Genomic DNA, 16,041 nt, shown 5'->3' with positions numbered 1-16,041 from the left:
TGGGTTGTGGGGAGGGGGGGTTGTGGGGTTGTGTGGGTGGTGGGAGGGAGGGAGGCTGTGTGGGGGGGTTGTGTAGGCAGGGGGATGTGTGGGGTGTGCGTGTGTGTGGGGTTATGTGGACGGGGGTGTGTGTGGGCGGGAGGGTGTGGGCAGGGGGGCTTGTGGGGGGGAGGTGTGTGTGGGCGGGGGGGGGTTGTGGGGGGAGAGGGGTGTGTGGGCGGTGGGGAGTGAGCTCGGAGAAAAGACGGGGGAAGAGCCATGGGGGGAGGGGGGTGTCACGGGGGAGGAAGAGGAGCCACGAAGGGGACCAGAGGGGTAATGGTCCCTTTCGTTGGCTCCCCTTCGTTAGATATTTTACTATGTATTTTGCAATTTAAATATCAAAACTCCCATTTAAATAGTTTTTAAATGTTTCTTAATGTCAGATGTTTCAAGACTATTTAAATTCTCTCTGAGCATTAAATTTGGGGTGCTTTGTGAATGAGGTCCCTTCACTAATTGGCGAGAGTCCTGCCACTGTTAAGACCAAACTGAGGATATTTCAGGCTACACACTGTTTCTCAGCCAGGAGGGTGTGGGAATGTGATAACTTTTGAGGACTGTTCTGGGCAGGGGGAATAAAATAACTAGCTTCACACAGATTACCTGCATGTGTAGTATTGCAGGTGAGTTTGAGTTTTAGCGTACTCACACTCTGAGTACTTTCCAATCATAGAGCCAACCCTGATTTAGGATGCTTTGGTTGAGAAAACATAGAACATAGAACAGTATACTTCTATAGTACGATAGACAAGACCACTATATAGAACATAGAACAGTATAGTACAGAACCCGCAGTCTGAAGAAGGGTTTCGGCCCGAAACGTCGCCTATTTCCTTCGCTCCATAGATGCTGCTGCACCCGCTGAGTTTCCCCAGCAATTTTGTGTACCTTCGATATTCCAGCATCTGCAGTTCCCTTTTGAACACAGTACAGTTCAGGAACTGGCTCATCTGCCCACAATGTCCATGCCAAACACAATGCCAAGTTGAACTAATCTCTTCTGCCTGCAAGTGATCCAAATCCTTTCATTCCTTACATATCCAAAACATATCCATGGGTGCCTATCCAAAAGCCTTTGAAACACCACTATCGTATTTACCTCCACCACCACCCCTGGCAGTGCCTTCCAGGCACGCACCACCACTCTGTAAAAATAACTTACCCTGAACATCTCCTTTAAACTTGCCCTTCCTGACCTTGAAACTATTCTCTCATTTCTCTCATTTGACACTTCTACACTGGGAAATAGGTTCTACCTATCTAACCTTTGTATTCCTCTCATAATTGTATATATTTCCATTAAGTCCTCCTTCAGTCTTGACTTTTAATTTAGTGGAAAGACCCATTATAAGTTACTGCTCATTTAAAAAAAAAAATCACTTCCAGTATGTGAATACTTTATGAATCAATTGTTGCTATGATCATTAACTGCGGGATCTCTTTGTGTGAAAAGACAAGACCACTATATTTGCATGAATTTCATCTGCAGTCATTTTCCAAGATCAAAATTTATCACAGAGTCTGAACGATAGTGTTACAACTTTCCAGCATAATGGGCCTGTCCCACTTAAGCGACTTTTTAGGCGACTGCAGGAGACTACGCAGTCGCCACATGTTCGCGGGTGGTTGCCGGGGAATCGTCTTCATGGTCGTGAGGAGTTTCCGCATTCTGGGAACTAGTCGCAGCCTCAATACGGTCGCCGCAAATTTTTCAATATGTTGAAAAATTAGCGGCGACCAGAATGAAGCCGCCATGGAGAGTAGCGAGAATTCTCGTGTCGTAGGTGGGTCATCAGGAGGTCCTAGTGGGTTGCCAGGAGGTTGTAGCCGGTGCTGACCGGTGAATTTCATTGGCTCATTGGGGGGAAAAAAACATAAAAAAACATAAGCAGTAGCTTTCAGAACCAAGGATAACCGACCAGTAATGTTAATGTTCGCCGAACTTCAGTGCCGTGTATCTCTGGCTTCTTAAAAGTTGTCTCCATTCCTTCTCTGTCCTTCTCCCTCCTCTTTTAAGGGACTTACCGTACACTGTGCTTTAGCCGTCTTAATTACAGCGCCGACCTTCCTGTTCATCGTGGTGTGTGTCTGTATCACCTTGGCTTTGCAACATGTGAATTTCACTCAGACAGCGCTCCCCCCGCTTACCCTGTCCCCGCCTGCATAACGGGCTGGTGAAGGAAGCGATGTGTGTGTGTGTGTGTGTGTGTGTGTGTGTGTGTTTGTGTGTGTGTGTGTGTGTGTGTGTGTGTGTGTGTGTGTGTGTGTGTGTGTGTGTGTGTGTGTGTGTGTGTGTGTGTGTGTGTGTGTGTGTGTGTGTGTGTGTGTGTGTGTGTCAGTCGCCGTTCCAGTTGTCAGTTTTGCAGGCATCTGCCGGCAACTTGACAGTCGCCGGCAGTCGCCTGACAAATCGCCTAAGCAGTCCAAAGGCACATATGTGAATACCTCATGAATCGATTATTGCAATGATCAGTAATTGCCGGATCTCTTTGTGTGAAAAGACAAGACCACTATATTTGTCTTTGCATGAATTTCATCTGCAGTCATTTTCCAAGATCACAATTTATCACAGTCTGAACGATAGTGGTACAACTTTCCAGCATAAGGGAAGTTTTGAATTACAGACCATGTTACTAGGTCCAAGTTGAGTTGATGGCTCACACTGATCTGGAACTCTCTATTCTCCTGGTTTCATTAAACTGTCGGTAACCTTCAATCAGCCAGGTTCCTGTTAAAGAGAAATCGTGTTGCAGGAAACAACATTGCAATTAAAAGACAGAATCCTACAGGTGGATTATAAATAGAGGAATGGAATTAAGCAGCAGGATCTGGAGAGCAACATTCTGCAGATAATTCCCAGTGGCTGGGGTTAATAGAGATAGGAGGTTAGTGCATGGCTGGAGAGAAGCTTTGTATTCTTGGGTATTGGGACTGGATCTAGACCTAGGGAGACATATACAGGGCAGATAGTTTGTACCTCAGTGGGGCTGAACCAATTCCTTGTAAGCAGGTTAGTTGGCGCTGTAAGGGTTGGTTTAAAAGTGCTTGGCAAAGAAATAGGATGTTGAACTTAGCTTCAGGAAGGTGAAAAGGAAGATTGGAAACAGAAGGCATGAAATTGATGAAACATTTGGAAGGCAGAGCGAACACTTTGGAAAAAGAACAAAAAAGGCAAGCTGGTTGTCTTAAATGCAAATAGTAGTGAAGAAGGCAGATGCACTGAAGGCACTGATAGATTTATGGAAACACTCCAACATAGGCTTGAAAGAGCATAGAACTGACAACCCAACATTCCTGGTTTCATATACAAGAGAGAAAGGGGTTAAAAAAAGTTGGGGAAAGGGGCAATTGGTGGCATTAGTGGTTAAGAAACAATGGAGAAGTGATATTATAGTAGAGGGATCGTCAAATGTAGCTTTAGGGGTTGTAACAGAGAACAAGAATTGGGAGTGCATGGAAGCACAAGAGACTGTAGATCAAGGGTTCCCAACCAAGGGTAAATTCACCCCCAGGGGATATATTTCACCTACTCAGGGGGTAAATTTGTTGATTCTGGATTTGAACATATTTTTTCTCATTCACTGACTGTTTAGTTCTGGTATACTGATATCTGTTCATCATTAGTTGTTCATAAATAAGTGAAATAATATTGTTATGTGCTATTAAAGTTGCCAGGGGTAAACGGGGTTGAAAAGGTTGGGAACCCCTGCTGTAGATGCTGTAAAAAAAGAAAGCAGCTGAGGAACTCAATGGTCAGGCAGCATCTGTGGAGGAAGTTAGCAGTCAACCTTACTGGTCATATCTATAAGCCTAGCTAAAAGCCTCTTAAAAGCCACTATCATATCTGATTCCACTACCACTTTTGGCACCATCCTTTGCACCCATCAAGATCAGAATGATGCCAATTCTGTGATCAAGGAGGGAGAGTATGAAATAATAGTTGTGATACACATGTTAAAAAAAAGTCGTTTAACATTTAAAATTGATAAATTGTAAGACCGTGATGATATATGTATTGGGTTCTGAGAAGAACAATAGAACATGGCCTATTGCTTTTCTCAATTCCAATGTTATGTCTACTTGCCCTATTATTCATCAGGATTGTGTCTGATCTTCTGTCTCAAGCTTTTTTTCTCTGAATGATGCTGATATTCCTCAATTCCCTTTGTATACAGAAATCTATTACCTTGATTTGAATTGATTCAATGACTAAATCTCCACAGCCCTGCATGGTAGAGAATTTTAACGATTTTTCTCTGTCCCAAGTACCTTGCTGTTTAGTTTAAGAATGTGACTCCTGGTATTAGACTCCTGAGCCTGGGAAAGCATACTTCCGCATAGAGCCTTGTAAGAACTTTGTAAATTTTGATGTAATCTCCTTTTATTCTTTAAGCTGTTGGAAGTAGGGATTCAATCTCTTCCTATACTGCCGCCATAGGAATCAGTCTAGCAAATCTTTGTTGCACTCCCTTTGTGGCAGGTGTACTCTGTATTTTATGGGAGATGGTCAAAACTGTACACATTCTAAGTATGGCCATTCTAAGTATAGACTCACTGAAGCCTTGAATCATTACACTAAACACATTTACTATGACGCACAAATCATCATGTAATAAATCATTTACTTTCCTAATCTCTTATCATTATAAAAAATATACAGCAGGGGATCTGACCACGATTTTCCAACCTTCTCTGCCTACAGGAGTGGTGTCAATGGGTTGCAGGGCTCCCCAAAATCATGCCTTCATTTAAAAAGAGTCGGGGTAAACTGTGTAATTACATGTCAGTTGGTTTAACATAATTGACGAGTAAATTAGTAGGAGCAATCCAAGGTGAGAGCACAAAACTTCAACACAGGTTAATCAAAGATGGTAACAATGAATTTATTAAAGGGTGGTCAAGACCGATGAACTTGATTGAATTTTCAGAGATGAGATCATAGACTGTTGGTAAGGGCAATGTGATTAATAATAATAATAATAATAATAATAATAATAATAATAATAATAATAATAATAATAATAATAATAATAATAATAAATCCTTCATTGATCCCTTCAGGGAAATTCAGATGTCCAGAAGCCCCCAACCAACAAACCCACACATTCAAAACGAACGCAGACAGAAAATACATAAAATACATTGTGGACTCTACCTGAGAGCAATAAATACTTAAAAAGACCAATAATTAACAATTAAAAATTGAAAAGTGCAAAAATGCACCCCCTACAGCCTAGCGGTCAGTATTTAAAAAATCTAATGGCTGCAGGGGTGAAGGAACTCCTGAACCGCTCCGTTCTACAGGGCAGGGAGAGGAGCTGGTTGTTGTTCCGAGTGCTCTTTTGACTCTCCGGAATTACATGGAGGGGATGCCCGGGGTTTTTCATGATGACCTGCACCTTGCACCTCGTAAGCCTCTCAAGCACATCCATCCCAGAGTCCACTCTCCCCTCCAGCACTGAGCTAGCTCGTTTAACCAGTTTGTCCAGCTTGTTGTTTTTTGCACTAATGCTGTTGCCCCAGCAGACAACAGCGTAGAAAATAACACTTGCAACCACAGTGTTGTAAAACATGTGCAGCATATCATTACGCACATTGAAGGATTTGAGCCTTCTGAGGAAAAAGAGTCTGCTTTAACCTTTTTTGTAGAGGGCGTCAGAGTTGACAGACCAGTCCAGTTTGTTATCCAGGTGCACTCCATGGTATTTATATGTCTGCACCACCTCAATGTCAGCCCCTGCAGCATTGAACAGCTGAAGGGGGAGCTTGGACCTGCCAGAGTTAACCACCATCTCTTTAGTCTTAGCTGTGTTCAGAATGAGACAGTTCTCTTTACTCCAGGCACAGAAGGCACTGGTCAAGTTCCTGTATTTCTCCTCATGCCCGTTCTTTACACATGACACAATCGCTGTGTCATCTGAATATTTCGGTACGTGGCATGTCAGACTTATAGTTAAAGTCTGCAGTATACAGGGTGAAGAGGAACGGGGCCAGAACCGTTCCCTGTGGGGCTCCAACATTGCACAACACTGTGCCAGAGACACAGTCCCCCAGCTTAACAAACTGTGGATGAGCCGTCAGGTAGTTGCATATCCAGGAGGTAAAGGTGGAGTCCACCCACATCTTCTTAAGCTTGTCATTCAGTCTCCATAGATTTTTGTAAGGTTTTGAGGATGTTTTGTAAGTAAAGCCCATGGGTTGCAAGCAAGGGGATAAATTGGATCCAAATTCATGATATTTCTTGTGACTAGGACACTGTTTGCATGAGGTTCCAAAGACCCTTTACTGTGTGTAACATATGTTCATGATTTATGCTTAAATTTAGGTGGTATTGCAAAGATGTTTGCAAATTTACAAATATAGGCTGTAGTTGATAATGAGGAGTAAAGCTTCAGACGGCAGCAAGGTAGAGATGGCCTGGTTATGTCGACAGAACAATGGAAAATGGAATTGAATACAAAAAAAGTGTGTGTATCTCTGCGGAGGTGCAGAAAGACAAGGGAATACACCACAACGTAGATTTTGAGTGTGTCGAGGAATAAAAGGACATTGGTGTGTACATTCACAGATGTTTAAAGGCAGAAGACAATGTCATGTGTTACAAAGTTTGTAACTTTGTCAGCGCCGTTCATGTGGTGACTCTTTCCAAAGCTTGGGCTTGTAAAACAAAGAACTTCACTGTGACGTGTCATATGTGACAATAAACCATGAATCAATTAACTAATTCATTCATTCATTCATTCAAAGGTTCATGGAGTGATTTTCTTTTGTTATTAAGATGTAGAATATAAAAGCAGGAATGTTATGACAGGAATTTGGGATAGCCTGGCATTGATTTTTGAAGGGAGTTATAATTTAGGTGAATGAGGGGCCGAGACAGTGTGAAGAGGAACAGGTTAAAACCATTAAGCATAGGCTCAAAGTAGAAGGGTCAGAAGGAAGATGAGGAAACATAACTTCACCCCGAAGGTGGCGGGATCTGGAATTTATGTCTGAAAGGATGGTAGAGGGAGAAATGTAGATCAGACAAAAAATATATGGAGAGCTGGGACCTGCAGGCCTATGTGCTGGAAGGTGAAATTAGGCTAGGTAGCATCAGGATGGACTGATTGGCTTCCTTTTATGTTGTAGGTTTTCTATCATTTATAGCATATCCACCTGACGTATTTATGAACTGTTAACCCACAACAAGGCAGCAGTTACATATTATCCTTCAGATTTTCCCCTTCTATCTCATTCCAGTACTGCTGCATTCCTGTGAGACCTGGGACCTGTCATCCTCCGGGCCATTGCTGCAAGATGGCATTATGTTGGGTAGTACAATTTTTCAATGATTGCATTAAGAGGGAGAAAAAGATAGACAGACCGCAACAGTATGAAAGAAAATAATTGATTGCGGATTTTAAAAATCCCCCCAATCTGTGAGGAAGAGGCTCTTCTGTTTGAGTAGTTTCCTTACTGGAGTGATGAAATTGACTGTCTTTACAGTAAGATAAATCTCCATACTTAAAAAGGTGCACATGGCTTTTAAGTCAGCAACTTTCCTACTTTCTCCTCCCCTTCTCAGCTCTCCCTCAGCCCACTGGCTCCATATCTTCATTTCTTCTTCCCGCCCCCCACCCCCCCCCCACCCCCACATCAGTCTGAAGAAGGGTTTCGACCCGAAACGTTGCCTATTTCCTTCGCTCCATAGATGCTGCCTCATCCGCTGAGTTTCTCCATCATTTTTGTCAACTTTCTTTTCCAAGTTGAATTAGTTATTAATTTATAAATCTGGCAAGTTCACAAAGCTCCGCGGGAGATTGAGGATGAGTTAGAACTGCTTTAAGGCATGAAGGGTGAACGGTGGCTATTTTCAAACATAGCATTGGAAGTGCGAATCAATGATCAACTTGGTTTACTGATGTTGAGAGCCATGTTGTTGTGCTGGCACCATTTGGTCAGACGGTCGATCTCACATCTGTACTCTGTGATCCCCATCTGTGATTCGTCCAACCACAGTGGTGTCATCGGCGAATTTGATGATGGAGTTCGCACTATGACCGGCTACGCAGTCATGGGTATAGAGTGAGTAAAGCAGGGGGCTGAGCACACAGCCTTGAGGTGATCCCGTACTAATTGTTACTGAGGATGAAGTGGTTCCTCCAATTCGAACAGACTGTGGTCTGTGGATGAGGAAGTTGAGGATCCAATTGCAGATGATGCGCAGAGGCCCAGTTCCGTGAGCTTGGTAACCAGCTTGGAAGGGATGATGGTATTAAAGGCCGAGCTGTAGTCTATAAACAACAGCCTGACATAGGTGTTTTTATTGCCCAAGTGGTCCAGTGCAGAGTGGAGAGCCAGTGAAATTGCATCCTCCGTTGACCTGTTGCGGTGTTATGCGAACTGTAGTTGGTTGAGGTTCTTGTCGAGGTAGGAGTTGTTGTGCACCATAACCAACCTCTCAAAGCACTTCATCACCACAGTCGTTAGTGCCACTGGTCGATAGTCATTGAGGCACATCACCTTACTCTTCTTGGGCACCGGTATTATTGATGCACTCTTAAAGCAGGTGGGAACCTCAGACTTCAGAAGTGAGAGGTTGAAAATGTCTGCAAAAACCCCCGCCAGTTTGTCTGCACAGATCTTGAGAACTCGACCGGGTATACCATCAGGTCCAGGTGCTTTCTGAGGGTTCACCCCCTTGAAGTCTGACGTCAGCCTTTGTGACTGTAACACCGTCAGGGCGAATAGGGGCTCGGGAAGGCACATCAGAGTTTTCCCTATCGAACCGTGCGTAGAACGCATTGAGCGTGTCAGGGAGATGCTTCATTGTCATTTGAGCCTCCTCCTGATTTTGTCTTGTAGGAGGTGATTGCATTCAAGCCCTGCAACAGTTGCCGAACATCCATCTCATCCTCCAGCTTAGAGCAGAAGTCCCTTTTGGCCTTTTTGATGGCCTTACCAAGGTCGTATCTGGACTTCTTATAGACCTCTGCATCGCCAGACCTGAATGCCCGGGATCTGGTCTTCATGGTTCATCAAAGACTTCTGGTTAGGAAACACTCAGAAGGTTTTTGTTGGAACGGAGTGCTCCACACATTTCCTTATGAAGTCTGTGACGACTGTGATGTATTCATTCAGGTCTGTTGCCGAGTCCCTGAACAATGCCCAATCCACAGACTCCAAGCAGTCCTGGAGTTGTTCCTCTGCCTCCCCGGACCAGCTCTGTGCAGTCCTCACCTCTGGGGGTGCTTTCTTCAGTTGCTGCCTGTATGCAGGAAGAAGCAGCACCACTCCTACGATGCTACCTAACACGCTGAGCTGCTCCAGCACCCTGTGGCTTCCTTTGTACACCAGTATCTGCGGTTGCTTGTTTCTACACATGGGGGATCATTGGGTTGCCCTGCTCCACATTTTCTCTCATGTTTACGGTAACCTTTTTGTGCAACCATGGTTGCTTTAGGCAGGTAACCGTTAAGTCGGATATCTTTCCCAGTGATCATTGTGGAAATGACAGAGCATCTATGAGCCTTTCATGAAGCTTCTCATGGGAACCGTACAGACCATGTTTCAGCACATGTGCAACCCCCAATAAGGTAATGTTTCTTGGTATGTTTTATGTTGGGGGTGGGGCGAGGGATCGGGGGAAACTTTTTTCAGCCACTTACTTTGACGGATATGCGATTTTTTTTCCGTGTCGCATCTCCGTCCCACCTGCGGCCTACAACGTGGAGTTGGCGGCCTTGCCTGGGGACCTGCCCGGAGCTTCAAGCCGCAGGCACGGTGCGGACTTACCATCGCGGAGCGGGTGATCCTTTGCCGAGGATCGCCAGCGAAAGCGCTCCGACCACGGGGCCTGTATACTTTAACACCGTGAAGCTGTGGCCGACCCGGGAGCTCCATGCTGCGGAGTGTTCCGATCTTGTCCCGACGCCGGAGTTTCCAACATCCCAATGCGAGGGCTTGGTCATCGGACCGTTGACAGCGGCGAACTGCGGAGCATTCAAAGGCCCCGACCACCACGGGTGAACAAAGGAGGAAGATGACTGAAATTTATTGCCTTCCATCACAGTGGGGAATGTTGATTCCACTGTGTTAGAGTTAGAGTTTCATTTATTGTCATTCAAATAATAGTTTGAACGAAGTTGCATACCTTGCAGTCATGACAGAGAAAAAAGCAACAGAACACACAATGAACAAAGTTTAACACAAACATCCATCACAGTGATATCCAGGCACTCCAGGCATCCCCACGGCCGATTCCAAGCTCCGCGAATGGGCCGATTCAAACTCCGCGACCCGGGGCAGACGAACCTGCCACCCTCCAGTCCAGCGGGTGAAGCTGTTGTTGCGGGAGCTCCGGAGAATCGGTCACCAACCTGGGACCTGTGAGCTCCCAATGTTACAGGGCCCGCGGCCGAAGCCTCCGAAACTCCGCTCGGATCGCAGCCACAGCGCCACCACAGCCTCCGAAGTCAGCCAGCTCCGTGATGGTAAGTCCACAGGCACTGCCACTGCCACCTGAACCCCCAAGGTCGATTCCAGTTGGAGACTGCAAGCTCCACGATATTAGGCCTCAGCGCAGATGGAGACGGAGATACGACAAGGAAAAGGTTGCATCCCCGTTGAAGGAAGAGGTTAGAAAAAGTCCCCCCCCCCACACATACATAACTAAAATAAACTAAAACATCCATCTAACAGGACAAAAGAAAACAAAAAAAGGGAAAAGACAGACGGACTGCAGGCGAGCCGCAGCTGCTTAGCAGCGCCGCCACTTCCAGATGGATGTTTATATAAAATGTTATTTTATGTGGCTGTGTATTGTTGTTTATAACTTAGTATGGCTGTATGGTAACTCAAATTTCACTGTACCTTAATTGGTAAAGTGACAATAAACGCAAACTTGAACTTGAACTTGTACTTAATCAATCAAAGAAAATGGGCATCGCTGGGTCAATCATTATCCATCTTTAATTGTCCTTGAGAACAACGATGGGATGCCTTCAGGAATTTCTTGTGTTCTTGTAGTGATGATACAAGAGTTCCAAGATTTTGAAAAAACAGTAATAAAAGAATGATAATTTAATTTCGGAGTCACGTGAGTGATTCGTGAAGAAGACCCGCCAAATCGGTAGACAGCCGCTGGACCGCAATCAGCATTGTTTTTTAACCACAAACAATCACACAAGAAAAAGCCAGTTCAGACTATTTCAAGGTAGCTGAAGCAGGTTCTGGTTTTATGCAGGTATTGACACTGATGATTTTACATCTCATTCCATCAGGGCGGAATGGACGTTCCCATCGACCATATCCTCGTGACCGCAGGATGGTCAAGTGAATGCATTTTCAAAAATGTTTTACCATAGGCTGATTGCCGAAACCGGGCTGTTTGCCCATTCTGTTTTGCGTTCACTTTTGCCTCCCCTGACATAGAGGGGTTGCTATTGATTGCTTTATTCACATAAGCCATTAATACATTTGAATCAATGTTATGGTTAATGCATTGTTGATTATTCACTCATTCTGAGTCAATCGATGCAGTGAGACGCCGGGATTTGAATCTGCGGCATGAAATCACAGAACTTTGAACTCTTCACGGAATCACTCACGTGACTCCGAAGTAAAATAGTAAGATTAAACGAGAACTTAACAGATTGAAGTTTGATCTTTATTTTATGAGGAGTTACGTTGGTGATTACGTGGCCACCACGCCAACCCTCTCTCTCATAAAGGTCATATGGTAGTTCTCATGTTGTTGATCTTACTATGTTACTTCAAATATTCTGTTATCAGTGAATGCATACTGCTGCTTTGAAGATTGACGTGCATGCGCACTGGCGGGTTCTTCTTCACGTAATCACCAACGTAACTCCTCATAAAATAAAGATCAAACTTCAAACTGGTAAGTTCTCGTTTAATCTTACTATTATATTCTCATCAGGAGGGTGTATAACTCTGTGAGGATCTCCTTGTTGGTGGTGGCCCCTTTCTTCTGCTGATCTTTCCTCTGATAGCAGAAGCTGTGGACTTTGCTGGAGTGCATTTCCAAATGGTGCACAATTCAAACACAGTGTGCTGGTGACCGAAGGAATGAATGTTTAGATCAAAGATTAGATAACATCTAACAGGGCTCTTTTGGCCTGGATGGTATCAAGCTTCCTGAGTTATTAGTGTTGCTTTACCCATGCAAGTGGAGTGTCTTCTGTTACTGTCTTGACTGGTGCCTACTGATCGGTGAAAATACTTTGAGGTGTCATGGGGTGAATCAGTCCCTGTAAGATACAAGCATATGACTTACTCCTGTAGCTGCATTTGTTAAGATTTTGGTCAATAACAATCCCAGGTTGTTCGGGGGGGGGGGGGGGGGGGTGTTCGGTCAAAACTATAGTTGAATATCAAGGAGATACCTCCTGTGACTTTCACTAATATGATGTTATCAGTATATGCCTGATTGTTGCTCAGATCTTGCAGAGTGATTTATTTCTGTGGAATTAATTGAACACAATGATCAATTGAACACAGTTATCGTCAGCAAACATTCTCATGTCTGACCTTATGATGGAAAGAAGGTTATTGATGAAACAGCTGAAGACGGTCGGGCCTAGGACACTATCCTGAGGAAGTCTTGGCCAGAGGAACACACTGGAGCTGAGATGATTGACCACCATATGCATCGGAGGTAAGATGTTGATTTCATGTTTTAACTTGAATCGTGTTCAATGTCACTGAGCTATCAGCAATTAATGGATTTTGTGAAATACTGATAAATGCTATGCATTAATTATATGTAATTGCAATATTGAAAGGAAATCAGTTCTAAGCAGTTACCTATACCTGCTGACTTGATAACCAGAAATTGACCTTGATACTTAAGATTCAGATTCAGATGAAATTATTGTCATACTCACCAGATGCAATGAAATTCCTTGTTCGCACGCAACTCATAAACAGTATATACGCTACTGAAAAATACAATAATAAATACAACGATAAATGCAAAACAGCTGAATGGTGGAAAGATTATTGTGCATTCCAAAATGGCAAACATACATTAAATGGAAATAATGAGAATGCAAAAGTACGTGGCAGCACCTCCATGATAGGGTTGTGAAAGAGGGCGTTGATTCAGGGGTCTGTTAGTAGTGGGGGAAAAGCTATTCTCGAGTCTGGATACCAGGGCTTTCAGGCTCCTGTACTTTCACCCAGAGGGTGGAAGGGAGAAAGGGATATGGCCACAATGGCCTTCAGGTTCCTATTAAATCTTTCCCCCTCACATTAATACCTGTGTCCTCTAGTTCTGAATTCCCCTACTCTGGATAAAAGACTTTGGCACTTATCCTATCTATTCCTCTATACGACTCCCCCTGATCCTCCTGCTCTCCAAGGAATAAAGTCCTAGCCTGCTCAACTTATCCCTATAGCGCAGGGCCTCGAGTCCCGAGCTCGTGGTCCTGAACTATAGGGACTCCAGGCAACCTCCTCGTAAATATTCTCTGCATCCTGGTAAATCTTCTCTGCAAACTTTCCAGCTTAATGAATGGAGGAAATGTTATGACTAATTTTAGATGGCTGAGGTCGGTTGGGCAGAAAGTCCAAAAGACTGTTGTTGAAGGAGGGCCCAAGACCAAGCCCAGAATGTAATATTTCAAGATGTTGATATTGAAATAATCTGAGTATTGTGACATTGTAATGATTTAAAAAGCATAATAATTAAAGGTTGTCACAATCTGCATACGTTTCACTGTAGAAGATGATTCAAAATCTTGCTGAATTTTTCCCAGTTGAAATTCCAATAACAGCAGTTGGCTGAGAAAAGAATCAGAACTCATGCCTTATGCGAATGGTTTTGTTAGCTGGAGTATGTCAGGGTTTCTGCACGTGTGCTTTCCAAGAGGATCAAGAGTTTTATTGTCATATGTCCCAGATTGGACAATGAAATTCTTGCTTGCTGCAGCACAACAGAAAATGTAAACATAGTACATACAGTGTGTATATATACGCATGCACACATACTCAATAAATAAACAAATATAGTGCAATAATATTAATAGTCTGTTGCAGTTCAAAGCTTATTTGTTGTTGTGTTTAATAGCCTGATGGCTGTAGGGATCAAATGTCCCAAATGTACTTTGCAGATGTCCCAAATTTACTTTGTGCCTTTAAGTCTATCACAAATTTACTGATGGATTTGGAGTGGTGAATTGGAAGTTGGACTCTGTTACTGAACCCCACATGATTCTAATGTTGGAGACCAGGCCTGTGGAGATCTGTCAGCATCAAACTGTGATTATCTCTCAGATCCATGCACATAATCCAAGACTCCTAGATTTCAAAGTATGTTACCTTTAATAATTATTTGCTTACATTTTAATGAGTTTTAAATGTTTATGATTGTCAGAGATATCAGAGAACCATTAATAAATAGCACCTGCTATTTCCAAAGTCAGCAAGGTTAGAATAGTTATTTGCCAGCTATTAAAGATTTTCGCAGTGTTTGTGGGCCTGGCTGTTTTGCTGCACTTCCAGAGACCCTGCCATTAACTACTCACAGCACTGGAATCCACATTGCTTCTGGACAGTATGCGGGCCCTCTGCATCTGGACCAAGTATGTATAGGAATGGGGAAAGTTAAGATGGCAATTACTAATGATAAAATTGTCAACAATCCATTAGGGTGCAGATGAGCACTGCCCATTGAAGCACGCTGCCTAGTACCAGACTTCCCAGTCAGAAAAAAAAGATCAATCCAGCATCTATTCTCTGATCCCTGTAATAAATTTGTACGTTTCTATGTGAGCATCCTGTCTTCTTCTAAGTTTAAAGAAATGACCAACTCTGGGACGGCACCAGGTCTGTCCCACTGGGAGGGTAAACGCAGGGACAATATTGCTGATGTGGCCAGGCTGACATTGGAACATCACTGAATGAGCATTGGAACCCACATTGTTACAGTGCTAAGGAAAGGAGCACCGGGGTGGAAATGATTTAAGCATTACCTGTCAACGTGTACACGTCATATAACTGATCTTTTATGTACCTGTTAAAAGTGAATATGGCTGGGTTTGATATTTTAATGTGCCTGAAAAAGTATATGCAGTAGACTTATAATCAATAATATTAATAATTAGTATTGGTGCTGTGCACTTTATCTTGAAGGCATGCACTAATTTTCAAAGCGATTAATTCTGCCTTTTAAACAACTGATAATGGACAAGGGCACAGTATTTATGCCTATGAATTAATTTCGGTAATGTTTCTTTCAATATTGCAGAAATGACAATTAATTATTTTCTGGAGTGAAGTACGATAATAATCTCGCCTGGACCGATTTGTGCCACTCTGGAAATTTGATGAAGCATCTCCCAGTGTGAGTTATTCTATTGAATCAGACATGGTTTCCACATCAGGCTACAGGCAATTATGTCATTTCTCATGCAAAACCACTTATGGAGCATTGCAAGGGGGACAAGGACTCTGTTGCACTGTGAGTGCCTGTTGCTGGGCGTTCCTGGGTCAACATGCCATTACTAACTCATCGCATGATTGGGATGCCTGCCAGGTAAATGTATTCATTGACTACCCTGTTCTTGTGCTGAACCAACCACCTTCCCTCAATCTTGCCCCATCTTCAGCCAAACTACCCGGTTTCCTGATCTACAAGCAATACGACTGATTCAATAACCCCCTGCCCAATGAGCACTGCCATTGAATATTACATCATCTCTTGCACTTGAGAACTCAGGCCAAGGTGGTCATTGGGCACCTAATGTAGTCATGAAGAGGCACAGGCATTTCTAGGGAGTGCTCCAATAATGGAGAGCAAGATTCAGATTCAGATTCCGATTCAGATTCAACTTTAATTGTCATTGTCAGTGTACAGTACAGAGACAACGAAATGCAGTTAGCATCTCCCTGGAAGAGCGACATAGAATATTTCAATAAATAAATCAATTTACATGTATACAGACATAGTGTTTTTCCTGTGGGAGGAGTGTCCGGGGGGGGGGGGGGGGGGGT

General features: G+C 43.6%; 1 long non-coding RNA gene across 1 annotated transcript in view; it reads left to right on the top strand.

Moving 5' to 3' along the window:
• The window catches only part of LOC116977073, a 66,574-nt gene extending 50,996 nt beyond the window's left edge, over positions 1-15,578 (top strand). The window contains exons 3-4 of the long non-coding RNA XR_004413112.1: positions 12,547-12,703; positions 15,296-15,578. This is a non-coding gene — a long non-coding RNA (uncharacterized LOC116977073). The remainder of the gene's footprint in view (positions 1-12,546; positions 12,704-15,295) is intronic.
• Positions 15,579-16,041: the final 463 nt, after the last annotated feature.

The sequence above is a fragment of the Amblyraja radiata genome, chromosome 9 (genome assembly GCF_010909765.2).
Source record: "Amblyraja radiata isolate CabotCenter1 chromosome 9, sAmbRad1.1.pri, whole genome shotgun sequence".
Classification (NCBI taxonomy): Eukaryota; Metazoa; Chordata; class Chondrichthyes; order Rajiformes; family Rajidae; genus Amblyraja; species Amblyraja radiata.
Note: the sequence above shows the minus strand (reverse complement) of the source record. Positions and strands in the feature narration are given on the sequence as shown.